This window comes from Stylophora pistillata, chromosome 5 (genome assembly GCF_964205215.1).
Source record: "Stylophora pistillata chromosome 5, jaStyPist1.2, whole genome shotgun sequence".
Taxonomy (NCBI): Eukaryota; Metazoa; Cnidaria; class Anthozoa; order Scleractinia; family Pocilloporidae; genus Stylophora; species Stylophora pistillata.
In genome coordinates, this window is record NC_142523.1 from 25,950,268 (window position 1) to 25,969,630 (window position 19,363).

Sequence of the window (19,363 nt, forward strand, 5' to 3'; positions counted from 1 at the left end):
ACGATAGTTTTGAGGATCATGAGGAATGCCTCAGTGCAGATTTAGCCCTGTCCCTATCCCTTCTTCTATCTTTTTTATTTAATTTTAACACAATGACATTTCTCTTCTTTTCGACAGTCTAATGGGGGACATTGGCTTGGGTTTTTACTAATAAAATACGAACAGTACCGCAGAAGTTAACAGTGAGCTCAGGCAACTGAATGGCTTGCACCGGTCAAGTCACGCAATTCCTTGTACGAGCCTCTACCAATATTTAGTTTGTTTCAGTAAAAATCACACTTTTGATCCAGACAAAAATTAAAATGCCCAAATCTTAGTGATCTCCTTAGAGATACAAAGTAGGGGAACTGAATAGATCACCCAACGGGGGACGCGAGTGAAAAAAAACGTCTCCGTGGGGTAAAATAGGGTTCGTATGATGTTGAACACATTTGTCTGTTTTGTCTAATATTTGTCCTTGAATGAAATATGGCTTCATATTTAAACAATATTTGTCTTGCATTTATCACGGACAAATACGATAACATATTTGTCACCCATTTGAAGTCTTTGCGACCAGGACAAAAATGTAAAGTCAGATTTGTCTCACATTTGACCTAGAGCCAAATTTGTTCAAATCCATTATTTCATCCAGTGTTAGGGTTTTATCTTCTTTTTAGGGTTTTGGTTTTCCCTCAGCTAAAAATAATCAGTACGTTTAAGCATCTTAGAGGAGTTAGACAAATTTCTTTCATAGACTACGGGACTGCGGAACGCCATTAAAACTTCACAATGACAACGGAAGAGAGTTTGCCTTTCTTAAATGGGGGTAGTCGCTGGCATTTTTACCACGAGGGCTCACAAAATGCATTTCCGAGAGCCGCTCGCACGCGTTCCGCCTTTGTCCGATGAGAGTAAAGAGGCTATTGATGGAATAACTTGCGACTTTTGGGCGGATAGGCTATTATCCTTTTAAAAAGGCTTTAACAATTCGGGCTAATTTCGTGGCATCAATTTAGTATCCTTTTGTTTATATTTTTCTGCGCAAATTTTATTCATCGACTCTGGGACTGCGGACCGCGGTGGCATTTCATCCTACTCCTTGCCCTTTAACAAATTTCATTCAAAGACAACAAGAATGCGTACCGCGGTGGCAGTTTATCGTACTCCTTGCCCATCTGAACACATTTCATTCATCGACTACGGGACTGCGGACCGCGGTGGCAGTTCATCCTACTCCTTGCCCTTTAACAAATTTCATTCAACGACAACGGGACTGCGGACCGCGGGAGCAGTCCACTTATAACAAGCGTGAGTGGAAGGGTATTCTGCAATCGCTCCAAATGTCGCCTTGAGAACAATTATTTTAATTACGATTAGGAATTTTACAGAGAGAGAAGGCACATTAGCACACCAACTACGATTGATAAATAAAACTCAATTATCAGTTATGGAAAGGATGACAGGTTCTGCGCGTATTTCACTTGTTGATAATCAACTTGCTTCATATAATTCAAATCCAATAGATACCATCATCGTAACTAATAACTATTAAGGAACGTAAATGTTACTTACTCCCTGATTTGTCAAATTTGCGGTCCAATGTGCCAGGTTAAAAGGAAAATGAGGAAAACAAGAAAAGAAGAAAGTAAATGTACCAGAGTAATCAGGTGCAGACAAGAACTTAAAGTGAAAAAGGCAAATAATAACAAAAAAGGAAACTGTTCTACATGGATGATTTTCTACTTCTTTTAAGTGGTTGAATATACTCTGCGTAGGTTGTTTCACTTCTCCTAAGGCGCTCTGATAGATACGCTGAGAAAAATCATCGACTTTAGATAACTCAAGTTTCACATACTCGGTGATCACCAGATTGGAGAGTTTTCTACGCAAGTAGAATTGTGCGCTTAAAAATTTAATTTAATTGATTCAATAAGGAAAATCCTGTACGGTTGGAATTGCGCTTTCTATTACTGGTCACGATAAGAAGCTTTTTACCACAGTTGGCAATAATGCCGCAATCTGATCGGCCAATTCGCCATTGTCGATATGAGTACAGACAACGCTACTCAAGTCAACGTGGCACGCACACTAATAATCTTTTAAGTGATGTCGATATTTATTGTGGACTCACTCAGCTGCGCTTCGAGATTCCTCAACATTTTAACTACTATGGGGATGAATATCGTCTTCAATAAAAGTCCAGGCTACGCTAAATCAATGTCAATTTGTTTAATGAAACATAAGCAATCGCAATGCCAGCTTGCTAAACAAAAGATCTGAACTGGTTAGAAAGCGTCGCCTTCACAATAATTATTTTTCGCGAGGATTAGGAATTTTAGAGAGAGAGAAAGCACATTAGCACACCAACTACAATTCATAAATAAAACTCAATTATCAGGTACGGAAAGGATGACAGGTTCTGCGCGTACTTCACTTGTTGATAATCAACTTGCTTCAAATAATTCAAATCCAATAGATACCATCATCGTAACTAATGACTATTAAGGAACGTAAATGTTACTTACTCCCTGATTTGTCAAATTTGCGGTCCAATGTGCCAGGTTAAAAGGAAAATGAGGAAAACAAGAAAAGAAGAAAGTAAATGTACCAGAGTAATCAGGTGCAGACAAGAACTTAAAGTGAAAAAGGCAAATAATAACAAAAAAGGAAACTGTTCTACATGGATGATTTTCTACTTCTTTTAAGTGGTTGAATATACTCTGCGTAGGTTGTTTCACTTCTCCTAAGGCGCTCTGATAGATACGCTGAGAAAAATCATCGACTTTAGATAACTCAAGTTTCACATACTCGGTGATCACCAGATTGGAGAGTTTTCTACGCAAGTAGAATTGTGCGCTTAAAAATTTAATTTAATTAATTCAATAAGGAAAATCCTGTACGGTTGGAATTGCGCTTTCTATTACTGGTCACGATAAGAAGCTTTTTACCACAGTTGGCAATAATGCCGCAATCTGATCGGCCAATTCGCCATTGTCGATATGAGTACAGACAACGCTACTCAAGTCAACGTGGCACGCACACTAATAATCTTTTAAGTGATGTCGATATTTATTGTGGACTCACTCAGCTGCGCTTCGAGATTCCACAACATTTTAACTACTATGGGGATGAATATCGTCTTCAATAAAAGTCCAGGCTACGCTAAATCAATGTCAATTTGTTTAATGAAACATAAGCAATCGCAATGCCAGCTTGCTAAACAAAAGATCTGAACTGGTTAGAAAGCGTCGCCTTCACAACAATTATTTTTCGCGAGGATTAGGAATTTTAGAGAGAGAGAAAGCACATTAGCACACCAACTACAATTCATAAGTAAAACTCAGTTATCAGGTACGGAAAGGAAGACAGGTTCTGCGCGTATTTCACTTGTTGATAATCAACTTGCTTCATATAATTCAAATCCAATAGATACCATCATCGTAACTAATGACTATTAAGGAACGTAAATGTTACTTACTCCCTGATTTGTCAAATTTGCGGTCCAATGTGCCAGGTTAAAAGGAGAATGAGGAAAACAAGAAAAGAAGAAAGTAAATGTACCAGAGTAATCAGGTGCAGACAAGAACTTAAAGTGAAAAAGGCAAATAATAACAAAAAAGGAAACTGTTCTACATGGATGATTTTCTACTTCTTTTAAGTGGTTGAATATACTCTGCGTAGGTTGTTTCACTTCTCCTAAGGCGCTCTGATAGATACGCTGAGAAAAATCATCGACTTTAGATAACTCAAGTTTCACATACTCGGTGATCACCAGATTGGAGAGTTTTCTACGCAAGTAGAATTGTGCGCTTAAAGTTTAACTTAATTAATTCAATAAGGAAAATCCTGTTCGGTTGGAATTGCGCTTTCTATTACTGGTCACGATAGGAAGCTTTTTACCACAGTTGGCAATAATGCCGCAATCTGATCGGCCAATTCGCCATTGTCGATATGAGTACAGACAACGCTACTCAAGTCAACGTGGCACGCACACTAATAATCTTTTAAGTGATGTCGATATTTATTGTGGACTAACTCAGCTGCGCTTCGAGATTCCACAACATTTTAATTACTATGGGGATGAATATCGTCTTCAATAAAACTCCAGGCTACGCTAAATCAATGTCAATTTGTTTAATGAAACATAAGCAATCGCAATGCCAGCTTGCTAAACAAAAGATCTGAACTGGTTAGAAAGCGTCGCCTTCACAACAATTATTTTTCGCGAGGATTAGGAATTTTAGAGAGAGAGAAAACACATTAGCACACCAACTACAATTCATAAATAAAACTCAATTATCAGGTACGGAAAGGATGACAGGTTCTGCGCGTATTTCACTTGTTGATAATCAACTTGCTTCAAATAATTCAAATCCAATAGATACCATCATCGTAACTAATAACTATTAAGGAACGTAAATGTCACTTACAGGCTGATATGTCAAATTTGCGGTCCAATGTGCCAGGTTAAAAGGAAAATGAGGAAAACAAGAAAAGAAGAAAGTAAATGTACCAGAGTAATCAGGTGCAGACAAGAACTTAAAGTGAAAAAGGCAAATAATAACAAAAAAGGAAACTGTTCTACATGGATGATTTTCTACTTCTTTTAAGTGGTTGAATATACTCTGCGTAGGTTGTTTCACTTCTCCTAAGGCGCTCTGATAGATACGCTGAGAAAAATCATCGACTTTAGATAACTCAAGTTTCACATACTCGGTGATCACCAGATTGGAGAGTTTTCTACGCAAGTAGAATTGTGCGCTTAAAAATTTAATTTAATTAATTCAATAAGGAAAATCCTGTACGGTTGGAATTGCGCTTTCTATTACTGGTCACGATAAGAAGCTTTTTACCACAGTTGGCAATAATGCCGCAATCTGATCGGCCAATTCGCCATTGTCGATATGAGTACAGACAACGCTACTCAAGTCAACGTGGCACGCACACTAATAATCTTTTAAGTGATGTCGATATTTATTGTGGACTCACTCAGCTGCGCTTCGAGATTCCACAACATTTTAACTACTATGGGGATGAATATCGTCTTCAATAAAAGTCCAGGCTACGCTAAATCAATGTCAATTTGTTTAATGAAACATAAGCAATCGCAATGCCAGCTTGCTAAACAAAAGATCTGAACTGGTTAGAAAGCGTCGCCTTCACAACAATTATTTTTCGCGAGGATTAGGAATTTTAGAGAGAGAGAAAGCACATTAGCACACCAACTACAATTCATAAATAAAACTCAATTATCAGGTACGGAAAGGAAGACAGGTTCTGCGCGTATATCACTTGTTGATAATCAACTTGCTTCAAATAATTCAAATCCAATAGATACCATCATCGTAACTAATGACTATTAAGGAACGTAAATGTCACTTACAGGCTGATTTGTCAAATTTGCGGTCCAATGTGCCAGGTTAAAAGGAAAATGAGGAAAACAAGAAAAGAAGAAAGTAAATGTACCAGAGTAATCAGGTGCAGACAAGAACTTTAAGTGAAAAAGGCAAATAATAAAAAAGGAAACTGTTCTGCATGGATGATTTTCTAATTCTTTTAAGTTAGCCCTTCGTCACTCGCTCCGACGAAGGGCTAACGCTCGAAACGTCAGCTTTTTTAATCGTTACGGTGGCCAATTTACCATTTCAACTTTGTTGATATATCGAAATTATTTCGTTAGTCCCACCGACGCAGCCCCAAACAGTTTCCGTCGAAACTATCAGCCTTTATTCATTGTTTATTTGTTTTGTATCGCAAGGTATACGACGGCAATTGAGAAGTACCCTCCATCAAATAAAAAGGAAAGAGAAAACGAAAGGTGGAAAATAACGAACTGGAACAACGATTGAAAATAAACTAATATAGCACAGATATCAGTAAAAAAAAAATAAATAGAGAAGAGTTTCGATCCGTTAAAGCATAGAGCACTACTTTTCAATTTTATTGCAAAGTTCCATTGGTAATTACTCTTTTTTTGAGATCTACAAAATCGAGACAAATTATTCTTAGAAAGGATTTCAAATGCAACAGAAACATAATTAATGTTACTTACAAGCTAATTTGTCGTATGACCCAAATGAATCAGATGAAAGAGAAAGGAAAAAGAAATAGCAAAAAAGTAAGTAAATTAGAACATGATTCCAGTAAAAATTGAAAGAAAAAGCAAAGTCCAACTAGTGAAATTGAAGCGGTATAAAGATCTTCTTAATGGATTTCGGGCATTAACATACGAATTTAACTCGATTATTAATTGCTCAGGGCGCACTGAACTCAGCCAATCTTCTTTCAGAATATAGCTGCAATTTTCAAGTGGCTCTGAGTTGAGTACAATTCCCAACGAGTCTTTCGGGATCTATGAAATGGTGCATATTTGAGGCAGAGAGCGAAAAAAGTGGTTAAAAAATGCTGTCATAAAAAAATATTCGATGGATGGAACAACTTCATTTCTCAGAAGCCTCAGACTACTTAGACCGCCGGTTTCAAATTTCCTCAACTGTTTTATTTTTATCATCCTTTGATAAATATGGTAAAAGACAAAAGAAATTATCATTTTGATAGTGGTAAATGTTAATATTCTTAAGACAAAACCTGTCTCAGTAGCAAAAATTTTAAGCTTTCTATATCAAATATAACCGTCTCACAATATAGTCCCTTTGCATGTTCATCGCCATGTTTCGGCCGCATAGTGCGAGTTTTAATTTTCTCCAATCTTGAGATCGAGGTCGACTAGACTCGAGTTATCCCATGAACCGCTCTTTTTTTTAAGCTGTGATTGGGTGGAATCTTACAGACGCAATTGTTAAATTTTGAAAATAAATGACAACGGTGGTTCGCTGTCTTACTTTTCTCCTACCGTTATATTTTTGGATAGCTCGAATTTACAGTGACCAACTCAGCCCGCTTTGTATTTAACTTCAGCGGCGAAACAATCCAAGACAACGAGATCATAGCGCCTTGTGTCGTCTAGTCACTGTTAACAAACGTTTTCATTGAGGCAGCTATACAAGCAGCTTTACAGAAACTGGATAACGATTCTAGCATTTCCCATGGTATGGCACTATCACCAAGTCAGATCACAGAAATCTTGAGCCTAGAGATTTAAATATTACCATCCCTATAACGGATCAATTTACGAACAGATAGAAAACACAATGACTACATCGGGAGAAAAACAATAATTGATCATCTAAACGGAGTATTCACTCCGATGAGAAATCGCAACCTTTCCCTTTCGTCTTAGATGCTACTCCCTTAGAAATAAACGTAGCATTAGGGACAGGAAGGATCTCCTAATCAACACAATCAAGTTCTGACTTTTTCATTACAGGATGACAACAGCAGTTTTCCAATTTTAAGGAATATAGCCACTAAGAGACAGACGCAAATTCAATAGAGATATAATTAATGTTGCTTCCGAGCTAATTTGTTATAAGGCCCAAATGAATCAGATAAAAGAGAAAAAAAAATTAACGTAAGTAAATTTGAGCATGATATAAAAATAGTCAAGGCTGCATATAGCTACTGCTGCCGCATCCCACATACTTTAAATACCCTGTTACGAAAGAGAAGGATGATTCCAGAATATGGAGACTAATTGTCAGACAACAAAGAATCAAATTGTTGCAAATAATTATATTAACAATAGTGGAAACAATAAAAAAATATGTAAAAAACTATAACAGTAAAAGATTGTGATAATAGCTTAGAGGGAACAGCTAAGGAACCTCTCCGTTCCTCTAGCTGTCTATCCTCCAGGCTCCAATAATGATTAAACTAGGTTTCTTTAAATTTCAATTTTTCCGTTTATTAAAAATTTTATTCTCATTTCATTGCAATTCCATTTTTGTGAGACTTTTATTTCATACAACAGAGCATTTCGCCTCGCAGATTTAGTGGCTGTATAGAGCGTTTGTCGCTGATTGAAATGGTAAAATGCTCTCTTTTTGAATAAAAAACGTTATTCTTCAAAGTCAGCAGGAGGCGCACAACAAACCTTTCTAATAGATATATCAGTAGTGTATCACGTGCTAGTTCCGCGTTACTTCCGAAAATATGTAAGACACACTTAAAAAAGACATCTCAGTTATAGTGGTTGACAATATTTCAAGAGTGAAGTAGCAATGAGGAAGCACGATCTGATCGACACGAGGCACTAAAGCGGAAATGGAGAGATTAATCTCCAGTATTTTCTTAGGGAGTAACAGGGCTAGCACAGGCCGTGGTTGTTAAGGATGAAACATGTTAGGATTTTCCTCGACGAGTTCGACCAACAGCGAAAAATAAATAAAGGGATAGGGCGCATTTTTTTTTCTTAGTCACCATATTCTGATAGGATAAAAAGATGTCAAATGGCTCTTTGAAAAGCGATATAGCCTACAAGGGTCACCCATATTTTGATTCTCTTCCCTATTTTTTTTTAATCCATGAACACAAAAACCTCAAGGCATGCGTAATCAGACAGCACAGATCGACAACTACGCATTACTTTATGACAGCCGCGTTCTTAGAACAAAACCCTAGGACAGACAAGCCAGGCTTAGGTGCAGCTCAACCCAGAGCGACCGCGTAGTCCGCCATTTTTACACTTTTTGTACCGTGTATCCAAAACGTGGTAATTATGGAAAACGAAAAAAAAAAAAAACGGACGAACACGTGTAACCGTTTGTGTCAAGTTAAGTCAGAGATCGACTAAAGAAACAACTCAGAGATGATCACCGATCAATTTATGCAGCGCATCCCAACCCAGCCTCTTGTTTTACCATTTCATTTTTAAATTTAATTCCGATTATAAGCCGCACAAGTTCGATAGACCCATAACTACACGCAGGTTTTGAAGCAAGTGTGTTTAGTGAGCTATAATATAATCACTGACATCGATTTTCTGAGAGGCGATGCTATTAGTTCAAAATAACGCGCAAAACCATTTCTTCCCACGAAGCTGGACAGAACACTGCGAAAAAACAACAAAAACAAGCCTTCGATAATTGGTATTTAAGGTCTAAACTGTATTATAAAATGGCTTATGTGTAGTTTTCAGTTCTCCTTTTTCTATTCACTCTTTTTTTTTTATCATTTTTATTTTTCATGGATAGAGTAGTCTATGAAAAAACTCATGTGTACACCCAAGGGGAAAAAGTTAACATGGAGAAATCTTGACCGAACAAGCAAAATCAGGTCGACTTAACTTAAAGACGTATATCGCAGCCTTTTATCAAAGAATGTATTCATGTGTTTGTCAACAAAAGCGCTGGAATTACCTTGCCACAAAAAAAAGGTTACTTTGAGGAGGCTCAAAAGGGTTTTCCACGATTAACAGCAAGTGCCAATCAGTAAGAGATATCAGGACTGTCAAACTTATCATCAGGATAATGACTTCACATATGCATAGCACTATTTTAGGGCAATCTTTTAAGGGGGTTCGTCAGACATCATCTGTTGCCATGGCAACATAGTAGAGCTAAAAGACCTTCTAAAACTCAGTTTTTTAAAGATATCTCAAAAGCCAAGTCGGTTAGCTTTTTTTTTTTTTGGAAATTTCTTTAGCATCATCACATTATCTATCTGTACACGTGATATAAAAAAAGGCTATCAGGTAGAACTTGAGTTATCTAGGAAAATGCTGTTTTAAAAATGTAAAAAAAATTCATTAAATAACTTTTTATCTTTACTTTTCTCAGGAATGCGTAATGGCGAAAATAATTTGTATTCAGAAAATCAGGGCCAGATAGGTCACCGCGCTAATTTTCGAGATACTAGCTCATCAACTTAGCAGGCTTTATTTCCGGTTTCCGCAATTTTAGGTCACACTTTACCGTCGGTCATGCGTTTTAAATGATACCGCTGACTCAGTGGTTCATGTTCGGGAGGACGAGTCCGCGTCCACGTGATCAAACGATGTCTTCAGGGAAGGGAAAGGCAACCCGTAAGAAAAATCGCTCGTTCTGAAAATGGACTTGACCTCTTTTGTGATTTTACACATTCTTAAAAAGAATTATCATTTAAGTTTCAGACTGCTTCCCGTTACGAGTGTAGGAAATGTGAAAGTATTTCGGAGAGAATTCTCTTGTTTGAGGTCACTCTTACGGAATTCGATTTATGGCGACAAGGGAATGTTGCTGTTGGCGCCAATGCAAGTATATCATACAGGCCATTGGTGTCGAATTTCTCCTACAGAGATTGTAGTTTACGATAAGAAAGACCAGCATCTGCCAGCTTCTGGACAATGCTTGAGAAAAGATTAAGCTTTCCAACAAACGTCTGCATTGTGTCTTAATACGTCGTTCTAAGAATATAGCCTCATCGAAGGCCTCATCCGCCGATAAACATTCACCATGGGTCACCACTTGTTCATTGATTTGCAGAGGACCAGTGAAAGTAGATTTTCGAAGGGCCCTGTCTTCTTTCAGAGCGTCACGAGTTTTAAACTTAGCAGAAAACAGAGTTTTATTTCCGCCGATGCGAACGCGCGCGCTACCGCTTAATTCTCTCACGAGTAGTTTGCTTGCATGTATCTTGGAATCCATTCTCCGCTCGGTCAAAAAAACCCTTTCGAGCCTCCTTAAAGTCACAGATAATTAAAACCGTCCAAGGTATGGTTTTAATAGGATCAAAAGATTTACCCATCTTGTCCGCTTCAATAGCCAGTTTAACACAGGCCTAAAGCCCTTGATCTTAATCAATCGCTAGCCATGTAGTTGAAGATGTATCTCATCCAAATAACGGACCTTACTTTGACATCGAGTTTCAGTTGACACTCTGCCAATCATTGAATTTTTAATCTTTCCATCATATATATTGTTTCACAAGAGTAAAACGATAAAACGATAAATCAATCAAACCATTAAACAGAAGAATAATTTCATATCATAACGAGCTTCCCCTCTACCGTTCATTTTGCGAATATTTTCAAATGACGAATGACAGGCGGAATACAATCACTTAGGATGAATATGACTGTGCCACCAACTCCAAGAAGTAGAAGAGAAAAAAAGATACACATAATCAACAATAAAAGTAACATGTACAAATCATCTAAAGAATTGACCTGAACTTGACTTGGAATTTTTTTACTAACACTATGCCAAAATCAAAGTAAAGAAAGTTTGCACTTACATCCTAGCTGTCCTGATGTGTCCATCAATTACATGGTGGAACGGGAATGAGAAAAGAAAGAATGAAGGGATTAAAAGAACAAACTAAAACAGAATCCTTACTAATGTATTTTAATTACGAGGAAAAGGGGGAGTGAAATCTTCTTGGATGAATTTGACTATGCCATCCATTCGAAAAATAAAAAGAGAAAAATAACTGTACGTTGAGATATTGAAATCAATAATAGCAGTAAGATAAACAAATATTCAAAGACTGGAACTCAACTCGACTTCAAATGTATTCTGACACTATGTCAAATACATAGTTGTACAGGAATGAAAAACAAACAAAGATACTACAGGAGAATTCACTCTGATTAATACATTCTAATTACGAGGAAAAGAGAGAAAATCGTGTTGGGTGCTGAGACTGTACAATCTACTTCCAGAGAAAAAAAAAGGTGGCGAGCCGTCGAGTTTAGCTAAATTTGCATCCACGCAACCAAACAAAAAACAAAAAAACAAAAGGCATGGCATTTATTACAACTCATTGAAATAATTATGAATAAGACCCAGGTGGTGACGAAGTGATCTTTGTGAAGAACACAAGACTGCCTCCCACAAATCACTAAAATACCTCAAGCCTCTCGTAATCACAGAGGAACGTGAAAGGCTGAAATGCATTTCAGTCAGACAAATATTGATGACTGACCTCAGTTCGTAGAAGGAATTAAGGTAAAGATCAACCAAAACATCTGTACACCCCAAACCTGTCCTTCTTCTACAACAGGCCTGGAGACAGTCTGTGCTGCTTATAGGGGAATGCGTGTGGCTGGGCTTCTCAAACTCTAAATTAGGTAAAAAGGAGAAAGGAGAGATACTGTATCTACTTACTTTCTGTAGTCCAACGCAGATTTCAAGGCAAGAAAAAGATCAGAGCAAATATGTTAGCGACGCTAACTTTTGCTTAAGATTATTGGTCATATCAATGCTTTCATATAAGGAGATAAAAGTTCCTTTTTAAACTAGATGCATGGCATAAATGTAGCCATAGCCCCCCCCCCCCCTCATCCAAAAAGAGAAACGGAAGGGAGGAAACGTCTTTGAAAACCTGACAAGAATCGTGTTATATGACGTCACTCTAATCTATGAAAAATCTTGTAACCTGTTTACTGGTGGTATTTTCCGCGTGGTGGCGCCTTCTTGCGCAAAAAATAATCTAAGTAAACAGCAGAATTGAAATGAGTTCGTTTTCCATTATTTTGGGTAAATTCGCAATTCAGTGTCCGTGTTTCAGTATGTACAGTGCTATAGGGATACAGAGAAGAGGATTATGAGCGATGTTTGGTATAGAGTAAGAAAAGGACGATGTTCAATTAGCATCGCACTTTCGAAAGTTGGATAACTCTATTAGCCTTGCAGCACCGTCCCCAACGAGACCGAGTGTTGAAGGCAGACAATTCTTTTACCCCAAGTCCATTGAGGTAGTGCTCCTTGTCTTCCATTTGAGCTTTAACGACGGCCCAATAATTATAGTGAAGAATTTCCTCCGGAGAAGATGTGGCGACTACTGGGGCGGCCTGATATATAAAAGATTTTCCATAGCCAGTTGGCAACGAAACAGAGACATCGCTACCTCACAAAAAACTTAACAATGGCTTTCTGCCGTTCTTCTTGAAATTTCTCTATTCCCGAGGGTCACATTATTGTCCGTAGAGGTGACCATTAAAACACTCTGTTAACCATCTTGTTCGTTAATAGAAAATAAAACCATCAACTCTAACTAATCAGAATTTATGAAAGAATCGACAAAACAGTTAGCCAATGGAAAATCATCGCACTGTTTCATGCAAAAGAGTGACGTCATAAACACGATGCATGTCAGGCTTTCGTAGACGTTCCCTCTCTTCCGGGGAGAAGGAGGGAGGTACAGCTACACGTAAGCCTTGGCTAAGCAAATAGTGTTGATGAAATATATCTCAAGGGTAATCTAACTATTCCTAGCGTCTGTATAGTGCCCACGAATTTCTAAGGAATTAGAGTGCTCGCATTGACAATTGTATTTTCCTTTGATGACTAGAAGGCCGAGAGTGTATCGGGATAACTGGGAGAAATTAAAATTAATGTTTAGGGAGGTCTTAGTAATAACGAGCTAACCTCTCAGTTGCGGAACTCAACTGCTAATTAAATGTGTATAATATTGCAAAGCGTAATTTAGAATGGTTCAGTTTAATCCAAAAAAAAAAAAACTTCAAAAGCCTGTACTACTAGCGTAACGTATTTTCCTTAGTTTTTAAAGGTCAAATCAGGTCACGTGACCTCAAATCAGCAAACTAGCGGTGAAATATTCAATCTTTTCATGTGTTTTCCTTTTCCAATAGTTTTTAACCCTAAATATGAAAAAATTGAACTCCTGCTTTTTCTTTAGATGTTTGACAGTGAGATGTGTGAATTAATCGACCCCATTACGAAGCGCCTGAGTGAAAAGTGTTCTCGATAAAAACTCGTTTTGATAGTGAACATAAAACCACTTACCGTCTGACATATCCGGTAACATTAAGGGAATAAAAGAAGCGGAAGAAGCAAAATTAGTGTTTCAAGCTTTCAAAGCACTTCAATATATTTTGCCATGTACATACACTATAATGTCTACGAAATGTTTAAAAAAGATAAAATGGTGGCTACTTACAGCCTAGAGATTGAGTTCATTTTGGAAAATTGAGAGAAATGATAATGAAAGAATAACATATTGTTAGTATTTAAATGCAAAAGCTAAAAAACTAATATATATTTTTTCTAACTACCGCTTTATCTAAATGTTTACGTAGGGAATTTTATGTATTTTTTTTTCTAGTGTTCAATTTAGAACTACACAGTCTATTCTCAGAGTTACTTGGATTCCCGCATCTTAGAAGTTCGATCTAATGTTTCAATAAAGCCGCCTATAGTGTAATTGACTGGGACTCTGTACAATTCAAACTTGTAGCAATTCAGTACAAGTTTGGATAATTATTTCTTAATCATTATTACTCTGCTATTAATCATAACATAGCAAAACGATTTAATATAGCAACATTCAATTGTGAAATAAAACCTATATTTAAAGACACAGTTACAAAGAATTCCAAGCATTGTAGGTCCTGCAACATTCTTTAGCTAGACCAAACGTGTCACTAGCAAAGAAACGAACGGAAAGTCGGTTAAGTCAAACAAGCTATACATAAAACTGAAATTTACGCAGAAGATACGATGCAAGTATTAAACATAAACTTTCATGGATTGAGATCTCAGCAGGACCAAGTATGGAAGTAAATGTAACACATTACCCAGGTACTTTAACACTGATAAGTTTGACGAGAATCGTGTTATATGAGGTCACTCTAATCTATGGAAGATTTTGTAACTTGATAGACTGATGGTATTTTCCGCGTAGTGGCACGTTCTTGCGCAAAAAATAATCGAAGTAAACAACAGAATTCGAATGATCTCGTTTTCCATTATTTTGAGTAAATTCGCAATTCAGTGTCCGTGTTTCAGTATATACAATGCTATAGGGATACAGAGAAGAGGACACCGTCGTCTAAAAAGAGTTGGATAGCTCTATTAGCCTTGCAGAACCGCTCCCAACGAGACCGACTGTTGAAAGCAGGCAAATATTTTATCCCAAGTCCATTTGGGTAGCTCCTGGTCTTCAGCCATATGAGCTTTAACGACGGCATAATAATCAGAGTGAAGAATTTCTTCCAGAAACGGTTGCACAGTAATTATAGTGAAGAGTTTCTTCCTGAAATTTCTCTATTCCCGAGGGTCACGCAGACTTGCCTTAAAAACTTCGCCGTAGATCATTATTGTCCCTCGAGGTGACCACTAAGACATTCTGTTGATCATCTTGTTCATTAATAGAGAATAAAACTACCAATTCTAACTAATCAGAATTTTTGAAAGAATCGACAAAATGGCTAGCCAATAGGAAATCATCGCACTGTTTTAAGCAAAAGAGTGACGTCATAAACACGATGCGTGTCAAGTTTTCGTAGACGTTCGCTCTCTTCCGGGGAGGAGGAGGGGGATACAGCTACACGTAGGCCTTCGCTAAGCAAATAGTGTTGATGAAATCGAACTCAAGGGTAACCTAACTATTCCTAGCGTCTGTATATTGCCTACGAATTTCTAAAGAATTAGAGTGCCCGCATTGAGAATTGTATTTTCTTTCGACGACTAGAAGGTCAAGAGTGTTTCGAGATAGCTGGGAAAAATTAAAATTAATGTTTAGAGAGGTCTTAGTAACGAGGAGTTAACCATTTACAGAACTCAAGTGTATTAAGGCTTGGCTGGCTAATTAAATATGCAGAACATTCCAAAATGCAATTTAGAATGATTTAATACAGCGACATTAAATTGTGATATAAGACTTGTTTTTAAAGATCCAATTACAAAGAATTCCAAGCAATGTACGTCCTACAACATTCTTTAGTTTGACCAAACATGTCACAAGCAAAGAAACGAACGGAAAGTAGATGAAGTCAAATATGCTATATATAAAATTGAAATCTATGCAGAAAATACGACGCAAGTATTACACATACATTTTCGTGAATTGAGATCTCAGCAAGACCAAGTATGGAACTAGATGTAACACATTACTGAGGTACTTTAACACTGATAAGTTACTCTGCTACCCTCTATTGGGACAAAAAAAAAAAAAAATAACACTTCATCTGTGCACTCAAACGTTATAATAATAGCGTGGAAATCATTGGACCTTTTCTCTCAATAAGGAAGCCAGGAAGGTATATCAAGCTGCGGAATGGTTTTTAGGTTTAAATATGGTGTAAAGGGCACTTCAATTTTTCTTATTGATAACCTGGAAAAGAGCTATTTGTTCTCGTAACATGACGTTATCATAAAGTAGAACATATCTTTTACAAACCCTAATTCCGTAAAAAATTACGAGTATTGCGAACAATACTCTTCGATATTTCGTAGCTGCCGTCATTTGTACATGTTTCACAAGTTCACTTGAAGTGAGGTGCGATTTGAAAGGAAACGACGTCAAAGCTTAACCGGGAAAATCCACATGCAGAATTATCATAGGGTTCCATAGGGTAAAAACAGAGCTCTTTATTCTATTTATGATGTAGCTGTTCGAGTTTTGTCACCTGCATAAGACCCGGAAAAGATGTTATAGGAAGTCTATTTCTGTCGCTAGACTGCAGGGATCGTTCAAAGTATATTTTCCGCCAAGTTTGATCTCTAACTTTCAATGCTCTCGAATGCAACGAAAGGCATTCACCTTTTCATTAAATTTTTGCTGACTGGCACCCGGTTAGCTCAATTGGTTAGAGCGCCGGATTGTATTGTGCGGGAGGTCGAGGGTTCGTGTCCCGTCCGGTCCAATACTCATGGTCTTAAAATAACTGAGGAGAATTTGCTACCTTTCTATAATATTAAGAAATGGATAGATGTTCTAGTCTTCTCGGATAAGGACAAATAACGCGTTGACCCCGTCTCCTGCAGGGTTAGGGGTGGGCCTAAGAGACGTTAGTTTCACACGTGCGAGATCACTGTGTGGTGGAAGTCCTTCCCTGGGTGGGATGGGTGAGTGGTGTTGTAAGAATGGCCCCGAAAAGCCCTATGAGGGAGTGGTTAAATAAAGTATGTATATAGGTATCTTATTTGTTGGTTTTCATTATTCCAAAAAATTGGAAATTTCACTTTGTCTTGTAACATTTCAACACTTTCTCGAATCCTAGCATTCGGATTTCCCGACAAGATTCGACATTTCTTTTCATTAAGCACTAAAACACATTTTTCGGGCCTTAGAGCCACACAAAATGTTGGGAGAACACGAGCTAAAGGTGGGTGATTAAAAAGCTTTGTGAGTGTTCTCCCAACATCCCAAGAGGTTTTGTGACGTCTTCTAATAAGTTTTAGTTATAACGCGCGAGTGTATTTAAAAAAAAAACAACCTGACTCATCAGAGAATTACGAGATATTACGCACATAGTTTTTCCCAAATAGTGAATAGCGAGGGGCATTATGATCAGACTTTTCAATAATTAAAAAAATAATGTTACAATTCGTTTATAAAAGGGAAATCAGGTATTTAAAACAAAATGGACCAACCCTTATGTAAAATGCAGCTACCTATCTCTTATTGTTCCCGTAGCTTCTACGCCGTCTCTATCGATATTATTCAGCCGCTCGAAAGCAAATGCATTCTATGCAAATACAACCAAAAGCTTATTTGAAATACGAGTACTTTGATCTTAAACAATTAGATCAAGGAAGAGGTAGACATACGTAGCACATAATATTGTTTGTTTTCATCCTGAGCGCGCGCTCTAGAAAGCCATTTCCAAGCCAACTGTCAGAACAGTTATTATGTTAGCGAATAGGAAGCAAGGTCGACACCTTTTATTTGAACCTTGTTTGTACATTGGTTTTCAAACTTTTTTTAGCAAGCTTCACACTATTTAAAGACAATGGTGGTATTTCACAGGATTTACAAGCCGTTTATTATTAACATCTTTTTTTCAAGTTTCCACTGAGTTTGCTCGAGAGGGAAAATAATTTACAGCTTTTTGTCTCTTAGGTGGCAAAACGGAAAGAAATGAAGTGTGCAAGCGAAAGCGCTGAAAGCTTAACATCGCTATCAATACAAGGTAAGTACCTTGAAGTGAAAATACGTGTATTCATCGGTACCTTATTCCTTTAAAAACTTAGAAGTGTTTCATACAAAGTCCAAAAACTTTGATCTTTTTATTTGTAGAAATTCATTACTGGCAACTGCCATTAGCTAATTAAGTCGTTAGGATGAGCATTCGACTGAAAGTTGAGGGAAATATTCTCTGGAGAGTTGTTGAACGATACATTGGTGACCAGTGCACCTAGAACTCTTTCTGTTAGATAATCACTGCCGTTATTCATTGCTGTTGTGCTATTTCCAACTACTAATGGAGGTACAAGGCTGTTGACTTAAATTTCTCGCAAACGGCTTCAGTGCGTGGACCGTCGCTGGTGTTGGCGGCTGTGACAGTCGTACTCGTACCACTGCTAACCCAGCCAACTTACTTGACATCCTTCGTTGATTTTCTTAAAGAGTATGGCTGTAGGTGGATATTGAAACCGCATTGACCTGACCTGTGAGCTCGGATATTGTTTTTTGTGGGCCGTGTTCAGAGGATTTTCTCGCTTTCGCGTTGTCGCGAGCGAAAGAGGTTTTACATGCCTCTCCAAGAATTAACTGTTCAGTTCAAAACAAGGAAGAACCTCAAGCTCACTTAACCAATCAAAATGCGAGATTGTATTCAACGATAACATTATATTGCGAATAGTGAATAGCCAAGGGCGTTATGATCGGACTTTTTTAATAACTTAAAAGTGTCAAAAGTCGTTCAAAAAAAGGGAATCGGGTTGCAGGGCCCTTTTTGCTTTCATCAATATCAAAATGAAACAAATCCTATGTCAAATGCAGCTGCCTGTTTGTTATTGTTCTCGTAACTTCCAAGCTACCTCGATCGATATTACTCAGCCGCTCGAAAGTAAGTGCATTCAATACAAATACAAGCAAAGGCTTATTTGAAATACGAGTACTTTGATCTCAAACAATTAAATTAAGGAATAGGTAAACATACGTAGCACAATAAATAGGTACTTACACCCTGTTGAGCATGAGGTGAAATGAAAGAAAGAAAACAACAAATAGTCAACTGTTGTTAATCATTTTAGCATACTTATCATTAACCTTTATTCCCAGAAAAAATGGCAGGAAACCTGTCTTGGTTGAAATCTCGTCTATTCGGAGACTACGTAGAAAGTTATTTTGCGAGTAGTGAATAGCGAAGGGCGTTACGATCAGACTTTTTAATAGTTTAGAAATATGAAAAGTCGTCCAAAAAAAGGGAATCGGGTTGCAGGGCCCTTTTTGCTTTCATCAATAACAAAATGAAACAAATCCTATGTCAAATGCAGCTACCTGTTTGTTATTGTTCTCGTAACTTCCAAGCTATCTCGATCGATATTATTCAGCCGTTCGAAAGTAAGTGCATTCTATGCAAATACAACCAAAGGCTTATTTGAAATACGAGTACTTTGATCTCAAACAATTAAATTAAGGAATAGGTAAACATACGTAGCACAATAAATAGGTACTTACGGGCTGTTGAGCATGAGGTGAAATGAAAGAAAGAAAACTACAAATAGTCAACTGTTGTTAATCATTTTAGCATACTTATCATTAACCTTTATTCCCAGAAAAAATGGCAGGAAACCTGTCTTGGTTGAAATCT

General features: G+C 37.4%; 2 protein-coding genes and 1 long non-coding RNA gene across 5 annotated transcripts in view; 2 read left to right on the forward strand and 1 right to left on the reverse strand.

Moving 5' to 3' along the window:
- LOC148731068 (methylglutaconyl-CoA hydratase, mitochondrial-like) overlaps window positions 1-19,363 on the forward strand; it is a 121,137-nt gene that overhangs the window by 43,980 nt on the left and 57,794 nt on the right. The gene's annotated exons all lie outside the window — the stretch shown is intronic.
- Window positions 1-19,363, reverse strand: part of LOC111347475 (hemicentin-1-like) — a 165,603-nt gene that overhangs the window by 36,980 nt on the left and 109,260 nt on the right. The window lies entirely within an intron of this gene.
- LOC148731071 (uncharacterized) lies at window positions 17,540-18,777 on the forward strand. The gene is made up of 2 exons (XR_016001197.1): window positions 17,540-17,737; window positions 17,845-18,777. It is a non-coding gene; the product is annotated as an uncharacterized LOC148731071 (long non-coding RNA).